Below are 13,068 nucleotides of genomic sequence, written 5' to 3' on the forward strand. Positions count from 1 at the left end.
ATATTAGTATGTTATGTGTATGCCAGGTTAAAGAGATGGGTCTTTAATCTAGATTTAAACTGCAAGAGTGTGTCTGCCTCCCGAACAATGTTAGGTAGGTTATTCCAGAGTTTGGGCGCCAAATAGGAAAAGGATCTGCCGCCTGCAGTTGATTTTGATATTCTAGGTATTATCAAATTGCCTGAGTTTTGAGAACGTAGCGGACGTAGAGGATTATAATGTAAAAGGAGCTCATTCAAATACTGAGGTGCTAAACCATTCAGGGCTTTATAAGTAATAAGCAATATTTTAAAATCTATGCGATGCTTGATAGGGAGCCAGTGCAGTGTTGACAGGACCGGGCTAATATGGTCATACTTCCTGGTTCTAGTAAGAACTCTTGTTGCTGCATTTTGGACTAGCTGTAGTTTGTTTACTAAGCGTGCAGAACAACCACCCAATAAAGCATTACAATAATCTAACCTTGAGGTCATAAATGCATGGATTAACATTTCTGCATTTGACATTGAGAGCATAGGCCGTAATTTAGATATATTTTTGAGATGGAAAAATGCAGTTTTACAAATGCTAGAAACGTGGCTTTCTAAGGAAAGATTGCGATCAAGTAGCACACCTAGGTTCCTAACTGATGACGAAGAATTGAAAGAGCAACCATCAAGTCTTAGACAGTGTTCTAGGTTATTACAAGCAGAGTTTTTAGGTCCTATAATTAACACCTCTGTTTTTTTCAGAATTTAGCAGTAAGTAATTACTCGTCATCCAGTTTTTTATATCGACTATGCAATCCATTAGTTTTTCAAATTGGTGTGTTTCACCGGGCTGTGAAGAAATATAGAGCTGAGTATCATCAGCATAACAGTGAAAGCTAACACCATGTTTCCTGATGATATCTCCCAAGGGTAACATATAAAGCGTGAAGATTAGCGGCCCTAGTACTGAGCCTTGAGGTACTCCATACTGCACTTGTGATCGATAGGATACATCTTCATTCACTGCTACGAACTGATGGCGGTCATATAAGTACGATTTAAACCATGCTAATGCACTTCCACTGATGCCAACAAAGTATTCAAGTCTATGCAAAAGAATGTTGTGGTCAATTGTGTCAAACGCAGCACTAAGATCCAATAAAACTAATAGAGAGATACACCCACGATCAGATGATAAGAGCAGATCATTTGTAACTCTAAGAAGAGCAGTCTCAGTACTATGATACGGTCTAAATCCTGACTGGAAATCCTCACATATACCATTTTTCTCGAAGAAAGAATATAATTGTGTGGATACCACCTTTTCTAGTATCTTGGACAGAAAAGGGAGATTCGAGATTGGTCTATAATTAACTAGTTCTTTGGGGTCAAGTTGTGGTTTTTTGATGAGAGGCTTAATAACAGCCAGTTTGAAGGTTTTGGGGACATGTCCTAATGACAATGAGGAATTAATAATAGTCAGAAGAGGATCTATGACTTCTGGAAGCACCTCTTTCAGGAGCTTAGATGGTATAGGGTCTAACATACATGTTGTTGGTTTAGATGATTTAACAAGTTTATACAATTCTTCCTCTCCTATGGTGCAGAATGAGTGGAACTGTTCCTCAGGGGGTCTATAGTGCACTGTCTGATGTGATACTGTAGCTGACGGCTGAATGGTTGCAATTTTATCTCTAATAGTATCGATTTTAGAAGTAAAGTAGTTCATAAACTCATTACTGCTGTGGTGTTGGGAAATGTCAACACTTGTTGATGCTTTATTTTTCGTTAATTTAGCCACTGTATTGAATAAATACCTGGGGTTATGTTTGTTTTCTTCTTAAAGAGAAGAAAAGTAATCGGATCTAGCAGTTTTTAATGCTTTTCTGTAGGATATGTTACTTTCCCGCCAAGCAATACGAAATACCTCTAGTTTTGTTTTCCTCCAGCTGCGCTCCATTTTTCGGGCTGCTCTCTTTAGGGTGCGAGTATGCTCATTATACCATGGTGTCAAACTGTTTTCCTTAACCTTCCTTAAGCGTAAAGGAGCAACTTTATTTAAAGTGCTAGAAAAGAGAGAGTCCATAGTTTCTGTTACATCATCAAGTTGTTCTGAGGTTTTGGATATGCTAAGGAATTTGGATACATCAGGAAGATAACTTAAAAAGCAGTCTTTTGTGTTAGAAGTGATGGTTCTTCCATACTTGTAACAAGAAGTAGAATTTACAATTTTGGCTATATGAATTTTGCAAAGAACTAAATAATGATCTGAGATATCATCACTTGGCTGAATAATTTCAACACCATCAACATCAATTCCATGTGACAGTATTAAATCTAGAGTATGATTTCGACAATGAGTAGGTCCTGAAACGTGTTGTCTAACACCAATAGAGTTCAGAATGTCTATAAATGCTGATCCCAATGCATCGTTTTCATTATCAACATGGATATTAAAATCACCAACTATTAAAACTTTATCTGCAGCCAGAACTAACTCAGATGTAAAATCACCAAACTCTTTAATAAAGTCTGTATGGTGCCCTGGTGGCCTGTATACAGTAGCCAGTACAAACATAACAGGGGATTTATCACTAACATTTGTTTCTTTGGATAATGTTATATGAAGTACCATTACTTCAAACGAGTTATACTTGTAGCCTGCCCTCTGAGAAATCCTGAAAACGTTGTTATAAATTGAAGCAAAATGCTTGTTGTAGTCCAAACAATTAGTTTGTTGTAGTTTTTAAAAAGTGATTTTTGTATAATTGCGCATGTTTATATTTCATGTATATATATATATATATAGCTTTCCAATGCCGTTGCTGTTGATAATAGGATTATAAGCAAGTGTAGAACACTTACAAACAGTCCATGTAGACAGATGTAGATCCATAACAAATGTCTTTCTTTATTACTTGAGCTCCATTAAACATGATCTCAAACTTCTTGTGGCCGCTCCTTATTCACATGTACACACAAAGCCATACCTTATGGACCGCATAGAACTAGAATCCACTTTACGGGCTAATCTGCCATGCACTCAAAAACTGTGCTTCCCAGTTACCAACACGGCAACACACACAGTTCTTGCTTAGGTGCTCTAATTAAACATAACCACAGCACCACCCAGTGGACAAAACCTTTACCATCCCCAAAATGTCTCCTACTATTTATATATATATATATATATATATATATTCTTCAAGTGTACATTTTACTTTTATTGCATATTGAAATAAATATTTCTGAGTTCTGTATCAATGTGTTGTTGTTTGTTTATTTTAATTTTTCTTAGGAAGATAACTGACCCTTTATTTTCCTTTGTAATAAATGTGCTTATAAACCAAGAACAAGCTATTTATAGCTGTATTTATAAACTGCTTAGTATTGACTATTAATGTTAAGACAAGGCTTTATAAAGCATAAACTGACTATTTACTAATGAGTGCAGTTATTATAAAGTGTTACCAATGCATTTACTAATGTTAACAAATTAGACATTATTTTACAGTGTTATCAAATCCTTAAATGATTTATAAGTGTTTTGTAATGATTTTATTGACCTATAAGCATTTGTGAAAGTTCTGCTTTCATTACAGCTTAGTCTTCATCTGTGAGCTGAACAGATTTACTGTTACATCCATGAGATCATGTAAATTCAAATAAATATCATGTCACAGGATGTCATAGGTCAGTATCAAATTAGTTTGAAATTATTATTTGCAGCACAAATAAGGTTTTTTAGGATTTTTAAAAATCGTTAAAACTGTCAGAAAAAGGATAAGGCCTAAGATATTTCTATGTGAGTGGCTAAATTTATTTTTGCTTTTATAATTATAATACATTAACTATGAAATTATACAAAATGTACAAAAAAGTAAATAAATAAATATGTACACACATAAAAAAAGCAGCCAAGACGAATGAGTTTCCTTTTTTTATATATAGATTAAAATTGAAGACAGAAGCAGCTGGTAAATGCGGTCACTTAATATTCAAATCCAGTAGATCCACTTCAGATTTATTTCTCAACAGTTTATGTTCACGTGGCTGTTTTCGTTTATATTCGCCAAGCTATTATGTATTTTGAAATAATCTTGTCCGTGATGTGTTCGTTCGTACGACGAAAGGCAGAATCCTGCAGCTCGAGAGATATATGTTATTCTGCCTGTCGCTCTTTCAAATAGTCTTTCACAAACGGGTCACAAACACCTGCATTTAGCTTTTGTTGTGTTATAATGGGTGTATTGTGTGCATTTGTGGTAATATTTTATTTTAAAAAGCCAGGGGCGTAGGAGCGATTTTGAACCTGGGGGGGACAGTATATGCCAGGGGGGGTTCGGGGGAAATTCCCCAGATTTTTATATATATATATATATATATATATATATATATATATATATATATATATATATATATATATATATATATATAAAGCACTTAAATGCTCATTTCTAATGAACATTTGTTTTCTAATTTATTAAATATTGATGAATATATATATACCGGCTTTATATCAGCCATCAGCCACCCTGCTCTCTATGATTTCGGCATCCGCCATCAAAAAGCCAATATCTGTGGACCACTACAGTAAACGCAATGCAGTAAAGGTGGAAATATTAAAAATGGAATCATGTAGAATATCACAGAATCTGACAAAATTGGAATAAAAAAAAAAGGATTTCAAATGGCCCTATGTAGCTTCAGCGATAAACTATTTTTACATTTAAATATATATTCGTATTTGTCGGACTATAAGTCGCACCTAAATATAAGTCGCATCAGTCCAAAAATACGTCATGACAAGGAAAAAAACATAAGTTGCACTGGACAATAAGTTGCATTTATTTAGATCCAAGAGAAGACATTACCGTCTACAGCCGCGAGAGGGCGCTCTATGTTTTCAGTGTAGACTACAGGAGCACTGAGCAGCATAGAGCGCCCTCTGGCGGCTGTAGACGGCAATGTTTTAACTTGATTCATTTCTCTTGTCAAATTAATTTTGATAAATAAGTCGCACCTGACTATAAGTCGCAGGACCAGCCAAACTATGAAAAAAAGTGCGACTTATAGTCCGGAAAATACGGTAATCATAACAACAACTAGTTAAATTAGTTGGACACAGTTCCCATGTATTCTTTTATCCTACAAAAATGAGCATTCTGTCATATTCCCATTACCTGTTTCTCACTTGGACCTAACTCTCCCTGTTCTGTGGTCTCTTCATCTCCTGTCTAGGAAAGTAACATGTTTGAGGACACAGAACTGGTTGCAAACTCTGATGACATGCCGTTGGCCTAATTTTACTGACCTAAAGTACTTTTACTATGTGAATTTTAGAATATACTGTATGTAGCTATCCATACAACTTACAAGCTCGTTCTCCTATGTCCTGTTCCTCTTAAAGTATTGTAGGATACTCATCTCTGTGTGAACATTTTGACTAATGTTACTTCTACATAGTTTATGGACACGTATCAATGGCACATTGAATTCACATTAGCTAATTAGTTATCATTTGCCTGTTTTACACAACATAAAATTAAAACATTTGCTTCTAAGTTGGCTAAAGTTGACAGTTTTTAAAAATACAATAAAACTAATGATCAAACTGAAAACCAGCAATCTCCCTCAAATACAAAGTGCGTCTGTGAATAATATTGTTGTTTAACGTTAGTTGTAACGTTAAAATCAACCGTCCAAATTTGGCAGATCCAGCTGATGTATTCCAGCCCAAAAACGGTTCAAAAACCGCCAAAATGCACACAAAACCACCATAAATATGTTATCACTGATCAGTATTTATTTTTAGTATTTTAACTTTCACGTTTTCTTTTCTACTATGTTACGGTTGGTTACATTAACATACAAGAAATAAACACTGGCTGCCGAAGCATACATAAAATAAACCGTTTTATGTGCATTAGCGCCACCTTTTGGACTGGAGTGTTGCCCTCCTTATAAATAAATGACGCCATCAAAACCTTACGGCGGAATGACAATATCCTCCACACACTCGTTTGTAAGGCGGCCTCTTGTATCTTTGCTAGTCGATTTTATTTCATCCAGTGATATGATGGGTTTTAACTTCATTCAGGAGATTTTGGGTAACTGCACAACTGACAGACTTTGAGCGCACCGCCAACGGTGCGTGTGTGTGTGTGTGTGTGTGTGTGTGTGTAACCATAGCGCCAAAACTACCAACTTTCGGAACCTGCACTTAAGCCTATAATTTCGGGTTTTTTTTAATTAAATATGCATTTAAAAGTTTCAGAATGGATTAATTTGGAGACTCTGAAATCGGCAGAGATAGGCAGGCAATGCAAAAAAAAATCTGACATTGGGAAATAGTGAGGGGGACAAAACTTAGATTTTGAAATGTGGGGGGGACGTGTTGCACCTGTAGGGGCGCTATTTCTCTCAGACAATGGAAGTCTAAGCACATATACTCAAACAGAGGGACAGAGTGAGATGAGATGTCTGACAGTTTTTATAATTTTCTGTTATCCATACAGTGTTGTAAAGTCATGAAACTATGCATATTTCCTCAGAATAACTTTTTCATCTGTATGAAAAAATTCTTTGACGTGTTTGGAAGCTGCAATTTAAAAATACAATACAATTAATGATTCCCTTTTTACGGTCATTTAAAAAAATCACCATGGCAAAACCATTCAAGCTATCCAAAACCCATTCACAATTTAAGATCCTCAATGTTTTTTCAACATGTAGACAAAGTTTGGTGTGTCAAGTGTACTTCTCCTCTGAGCACTATGCATTAATTCACAGCAGAATTTTCCAAAAAATCCATATTCAAGTCAAAATAGCCAACTTCCTGTTGGTCGTAGCTGATGACTGTAAATTAGAAAGTTGTCCGTCTTGATAAGACCAATAGATGTACTGAGTTTGGTGTCTGTAGCTAAAACTAACCCCCCCACTTTTGACAAAAGGTGGCGCTATAGAGTGCCTCCTTCACGCCCTTTTAAAAGCTTTTGCCATTGTCTAGCTGTCACTAATACTGATGTGTGTTCTGAATTTCGTGAAATTCTAAGTATGTTATATGCCTCAAAATAACCTGAAAACCCTTCCAGTTTGACATGTTGCCACAGCAACAATATTTTTAGATATTGATATCCTCCCAGCAGATTTATATAGGCTTTGTTTTAACATTATTCTGATGAAGTTTGAAGCAAATTGAGTAAAAATAAGATGCTGAATTCAAAACATTTTGAAAATGACACACTTCCTGCTGCCAGTTGGTGGCGCTATAACTTTGACTCCTAATAGTCACATATATGTGATCGACATCATACAACGAATAATCTGATGACGTTTGATTAAAATCAGGTAGTGCATGTGGATGGTATTAGACACGTCCTGTTTCTCATTTCTCGCCATAATTTCAACACCTCGCCACGAGCAAACTGTTCGAGATATCAAAAATCCGCTGGCAATTTTTCATCCCCAATGTCTTGAGATCATGTTGACCAAGTTTGGTGGCAATCGGTTAAAAAAACCTATGACAAGTATTTCAAATTCCAGAGCATGCGCTTTTTACATAACTCTAAATAGCTGACTTCCTGTTGAGCGGAGCCTATGAAATGCAATATGAAAGTTGTTCGGCACGATGAGATCTATATGTGTACTGAGTTTCATATGAATATGTGCAAGTATGTGTGAGCTATACATCAACATTTCTGACTGTGATCCAGGGGGCGCCGTAGAGCCCCTGTGCCACGCCCGGGTTTCAGCCTCTGCGGGCTCCTAAAGGCCACATATTCCAAGGTGTGTGCAAATTTTCAAGAGTTTTTGAGTATGTTGAGGGTCCCAAAAGCCCCCAAAACTTTGACGGAAAATACGAATACTAAACCCTAAATAGCCAACTTCCTGTTGGGCGGAGCCTATGATATGCAATACGAAAGTTGTTTGGATTGATGAGATTTATATGTGTATCGAGTTTCATATGTCTACGAGCAAGTATACATGATATATGACCCTCCATATTCCAGGGGGCGCTGTAGAGCCCCTGTGCCACGCCCGTGTATCAGTCTCTGCCCGGCCCTAATGGCCGCAGGTTCCAATGTGTGTGCCAATTTTCAAGACTTTTTAAGCATGTTAAGGGCCCCAAAAGCCCCGAGACGTTGGAAAATAATAATAATAATAATAATAATAAAAAATAATCCTAAGGAAAACAATAGGCCTCTCACCCTTTGGGCGTGAGCCCTAATTAAAGCTGCAAGCAGTGATGGGCCCAGTTCATAAATACAGCTGTAAATGGCCCCTTGCACCCGGGCTCACCGGCAGCGAGTGGCTTTAGTAAATAGGTGAACGGTGAGAAATAAGCATTTAAACTCATAAATATCAGTGGAATATATAAAAGTTTATTCCATATATGTGCCAATCTTCCAGTTGCCAGCAGGTGGCGCTATCATTTTAATGGAATATTGGCCTTCAGATGTGTTCAGGCCAGGACTCTTATCAAACATGTGAAGTTTGGGGAAGATCAGACATTTTATGCCTGAGTTACACATTTTATTCCCATGGCGAGACATCAAACTTTGTCATGGCGCCAAGAACACGCCCTTTTTTTCGAAAACTCAAGATATTCACAATTCACATGTGAAGTTTGGGGAAGATCAAACATTTTATGCTTGAGTTACAACTTCTCTTGCTGTGGCGAGACATCAAATTTTGTCATGGCGCCATGGACACGCCCTGTAACAAAAACTCAAGATCTTCGCAATTTAACATCGCAAAGGCCTTTAGATTACACTGACAAACTTTGGTGTTGATCTGAATAAATCTCTAGGAGGAGTTCGTTAAAGTACAACCCCTGGAAATGGCAAAAACAGCACAACTTTGGCAGAGAAAAAAAATAATAACTGACTTCCTGTTGAGATTCGGATTTCGTACCACGAGACTTTTTTGTAGATATTGGTGTGTTACATGTGTGTACTGATTTTCGTACAAGTATGTGAAACGTAGCTCAAGATGTAATTCGTTGAAAATGTATAGGTGGCGCTGTCGAGCCATATTGCCACACCCACCTTAGATAACCATATCATACCTAATCTTTTGCCAGTTCTGACGTGTGTCCCAAGCACCATCGGTGCTCAGGCCCTAAATATAGCTGCAAGCAGCGATGGCGGGCTCAAGCCATCAGTCCAAACGCCACCCCGGTGGCATCGGGAAAACTGTGCCCAGCGGGCATAAGCATTTACAGTAACCCTCTGGCAATCAAGTTTTAAGGGATACGGCAGTTAAAGGGTTAATCCGACCCATCTAGACTTAGAAATCACATACAGAGAACAATATATATAACTTTAGTAACACTTTATTTTAATATATATAAAAAATGTATAAGGTGTGCATTGTAGCTGACACCTAAATGAACACATTACAATTGTTTTATGACTGCAAGTCTTTCTCCTCAAATGCTATTGAGCTTCAAATTTGCGTTTGAGCCCATGTGAAAAAGTAGCATAATTTACATATGACTTACAGTTTGTTTTAGTAAATATCAAACAATCAATTTAATTGTGCATTATAGCTGTCACCTAAATGAACAATTACAGTTGTTTTTATGACTGTAAGTAATTCTTCAAATGCTACTGACATTAGAAAAGTGTATAACAATATCACATGTAACTTTAGAGACGGTCCCTAAATTTGAGACTCTCGAATGTCCAATGTAAAGCCAACTTTATGCCTGTTTTTGTTTTGTTTTTTACTTTCTTTATTTTTCTTTTCTCTGTGCCGGATTGCTGATGTCCTTTACCCGGGCATAGATGTCCATCCATCAATTACGAACATTCATCCGCAAACATGAGTTGCGAGCGGTCGCGAGCACGGATGGGAGAATGGCGCATGTTTTTTTTTGAGCAACTGGGATGGTGCCCCCTCTGGGAGTTGGTGCCCTACGAAGACTGCGTACTCTGCATATAGGGAGCGGCGGTACTATCTGGAAGATATATTCCTCAAACCGTCGTACAAGAGGAGGTGATGCTAGTCCTTCAAGAATCTCTCAAAACCTATCTGTTCATAAAGCCTACATATAAAGTCTTAATATAGTATTTCACAATACGTTGTGCTATTCTAATTAAGTCATTTTTGGGGATCTTTTTACATCTCTCAGAACCTGACACATTGTAATTCGTAGACTCCAGGAAAGTTGCAGTTCTGGAAAATGGTGGCACTGTAGACTAAATGCTCCCTGATTGTTTTACACCTAATTCTTCACTTTAATTCTTAATTCTTTTGCAGTTTACATGTTTGTTCTTCTCCGCCTGTTTTTTTTCTGACCCTTCTGACCCAGTAAGCATTTTGCTGTCCAGTGGTCATGTCTTTACTTTGCAATTAATGTAGTGATCTAATTTTGAATATTTCTCATGAGGATCTAATAATTTTGTTTTTTCAGTCTGAGTGAAATATCTTTTTTGGCTCATTTTATCAGTAAAGGAAAAAGTGTCTCATAATTCTGCACACCTGAATATAAGGAGTTTTTTTTTCTCTTCCAGTCTTTTTTCACATCCCATTTGTCAATATTTGTGTTATCACAAATCCCGGAAAATGCTTGTTGTAGTCCAAACAATTTGTTCGTTGTAGTTTTTAAAAAGTGATTTTTGTTAAATAAAATATCTCCTTTTGAATTGGACTTTCAGCTTTGTAACTTTGCAGAACTTTTTTATGCTGAAACAGCAACATTACAGACTAACTAAAGTTGGAAAAAGTGAAAAAGCCTAATAGCACTCCTTTAATAGGCATTATTAAGCAGTTCATAAATACAGCTGTAAATATTTTGTTATTGAGCATATCTATAAAGTTCAATCATTGTATTTTCATACTTTAAGGATCAATTTATCATTTATAAATTATCGCATTATTTACAAACCAGTTAAGGAGTTGTCAGTGGTTTATGGGATCATTAAGAAAGTGAAATTAAATGATTAATGAACTATTTTAGTGTAAATATATAAATCTTATTATTTAGACACATGATAATAGTTGGTCAGTTTGTTAATAACTGCTTTATTGACATATATTCCAGCTGTAATTCATGATAAAGTCAGGTTTTTATAAAACATTTAGTAATTGCCAGCTATCTATTTTTGTGAGCTCATCTAAAGTGAGGACTATTTATACATTTAAAGCATTCACAAAGGAGATTTAAAGAATCATTGATCTTCCAAACTGAAAAGTTAAACACAACACAGAGGGATAGAGAACACAGAAATATTTTTTCAAGATGCAAAAAATGAAACTGTACAGCTGTACACTTGATAAAAAAAAAATTAATATAAACTTATGCAATTTTATATATATATATATATATATATATATATATATATATATATATATATATATATATAAATTCAAGTGTACAGTTTTCTTTTCATCTTGAAATAAATATTTCTAAATTCTGTGTTTGTTTATTTTTATTTTTTTATTTATTTTTTATTTTTTTAGGAAGATTACAGCCTTTAATCTCCTCAAAATAAATGTGCATATAAACCATGAACAATTTAATTATGTATTTATAAAATGCTTACTAATGACTATTAATTTTGGGAGAAGGCTATATAAAGCATGAACTGACTATTTACTAATGCTTAGCTAAAGAGTGCAGCTATTATGAAGTGTTACCAATGCATTTACTAATGTTAACAAATGAGACATTATTTTAAAGTGTTACCAAATCCTTAAATAATTTAAAAGTGTTTTATTATGATTTTATTGACCTATAAGCATTTGTGAAATAGTTTTGCTTGCATTACAGCTTAGTCTTCATCTGTGAACTGAACAGTTTTACTGTTACATCCATGAGATTATGTGAATATGTCATGTCACAGGGTGTCAGAGGTCAGTATCAAATGAGTTTGAAATTATTATTTGCAGCACAAATAAGTATTTTTAGAATTTTTTTTTTAATTCCTGAAACTGTCAGAAAAGGATAAGGCCTAAGAGATTTCTTAAGCTGTAATGAAAACAGCACAATTAGCAACAACAACAAAAAAATAACAATTTAAAATACAGTTTTTTTTCTGGTGATTAAAGAGATGTTTAACCCTTAGGGTACTAAGCCCTTTTTGGTCCGTTTTCTCTATTTTTACATTTCGGCTTATAAACCATATGTAATGATGATGGACCACCATGTATTTGGTATCGATGGATTCAGAAGACCCTAAGCTACCATAAGCATGCATGCAATATGTTTATAAAGGAAGTATGAGTGAAAAATTGTACAATAAACTAGAGAATTTCAAAACAAAAATGAGATTTTTGTCATTTATTACTGAAAATCCTACCTCACACAACAAAAGTGAAAAGTTTTTGACCCAAAAATATATTTTTCAAACCCTTTGCTTGACAGAAATGGGTTAATGTTCAATCAAATGTGTAAAGAACAATTCAATAATTAACTTTATTTACAAACAGTCCTAGGCGTTTTTTCATTTTTGGGACTAAGCCCTTTTTGGTCTGTTTTCTCTATTTTTACATTTCGGCTTATAAACCATATGTAATGATGATGGACCACCATGTATTTGGTATCGATGGATTCAGAAGACCCTAAGCTACCATAAGCATGCATGCAATATGTTTATGAAGGAAGTATGAGTGAAAAATTGTACAATAAACTAGAGAATTTCAAAAACGAAAATAAGATTTTTGTCATTTATTACTGAAAATCCTACCTCACACAACAAAAGTGAAAAGTTTTTGACCCAAAAATATATTTTTCAAACCCTTTGCTTGACAGAAATGGGTTAATGTTCAATCAAATGTGTAAAGAACAATTCAATAATTAACTTTATTTACAAACAGTCCTAGGCGTTTTTTTTTATTTTTGGGACTAAGCCCTTTTTGGTCCGTTTTCTCTATTTTTACATTTCGGCTTATAAACCATATGTAATGATGATGGACCACCATGTATTTGGTATCGATGGATTCAGAAGACCCTAAGCTACCATAAGCATGCATGCAATATGTTTATAAAGGAAGTATGAGTGAAAAAATTGTACAATAAACTAGAGAATTTCAAAAACGAAAATGAGATTTCTTTTTTGTCATTTATTACTGAAAAACACACAATATAGAA

At 35.2% G+C, this 13,068-nt stretch overlaps 1 long non-coding RNA gene across 1 annotated transcript; it reads left to right on the forward strand.

The window, feature by feature from the left end:
- The first annotated feature begins 3,239 nt into the window (after positions 1 to 3,239).
- On the forward strand, positions 3,240 to 11,999 carry LOC132141905 (uncharacterized). Its single transcript, XR_009433962.1, has 2 exons — positions 3,240 to 3,677; positions 11,848 to 11,999. It is a non-coding gene; the product is annotated as an uncharacterized LOC132141905 (long non-coding RNA).
- Positions 12,000 to 13,068: the final 1,069 nt, after the last annotated feature.

This window comes from Carassius carassius, chromosome 6 (assembly GCF_963082965.1).
Source record: "Carassius carassius chromosome 6, fCarCar2.1, whole genome shotgun sequence".
Lineage (NCBI taxonomy): Eukaryota > Metazoa > Chordata > Actinopteri > Cypriniformes > Cyprinidae > Carassius > Carassius carassius.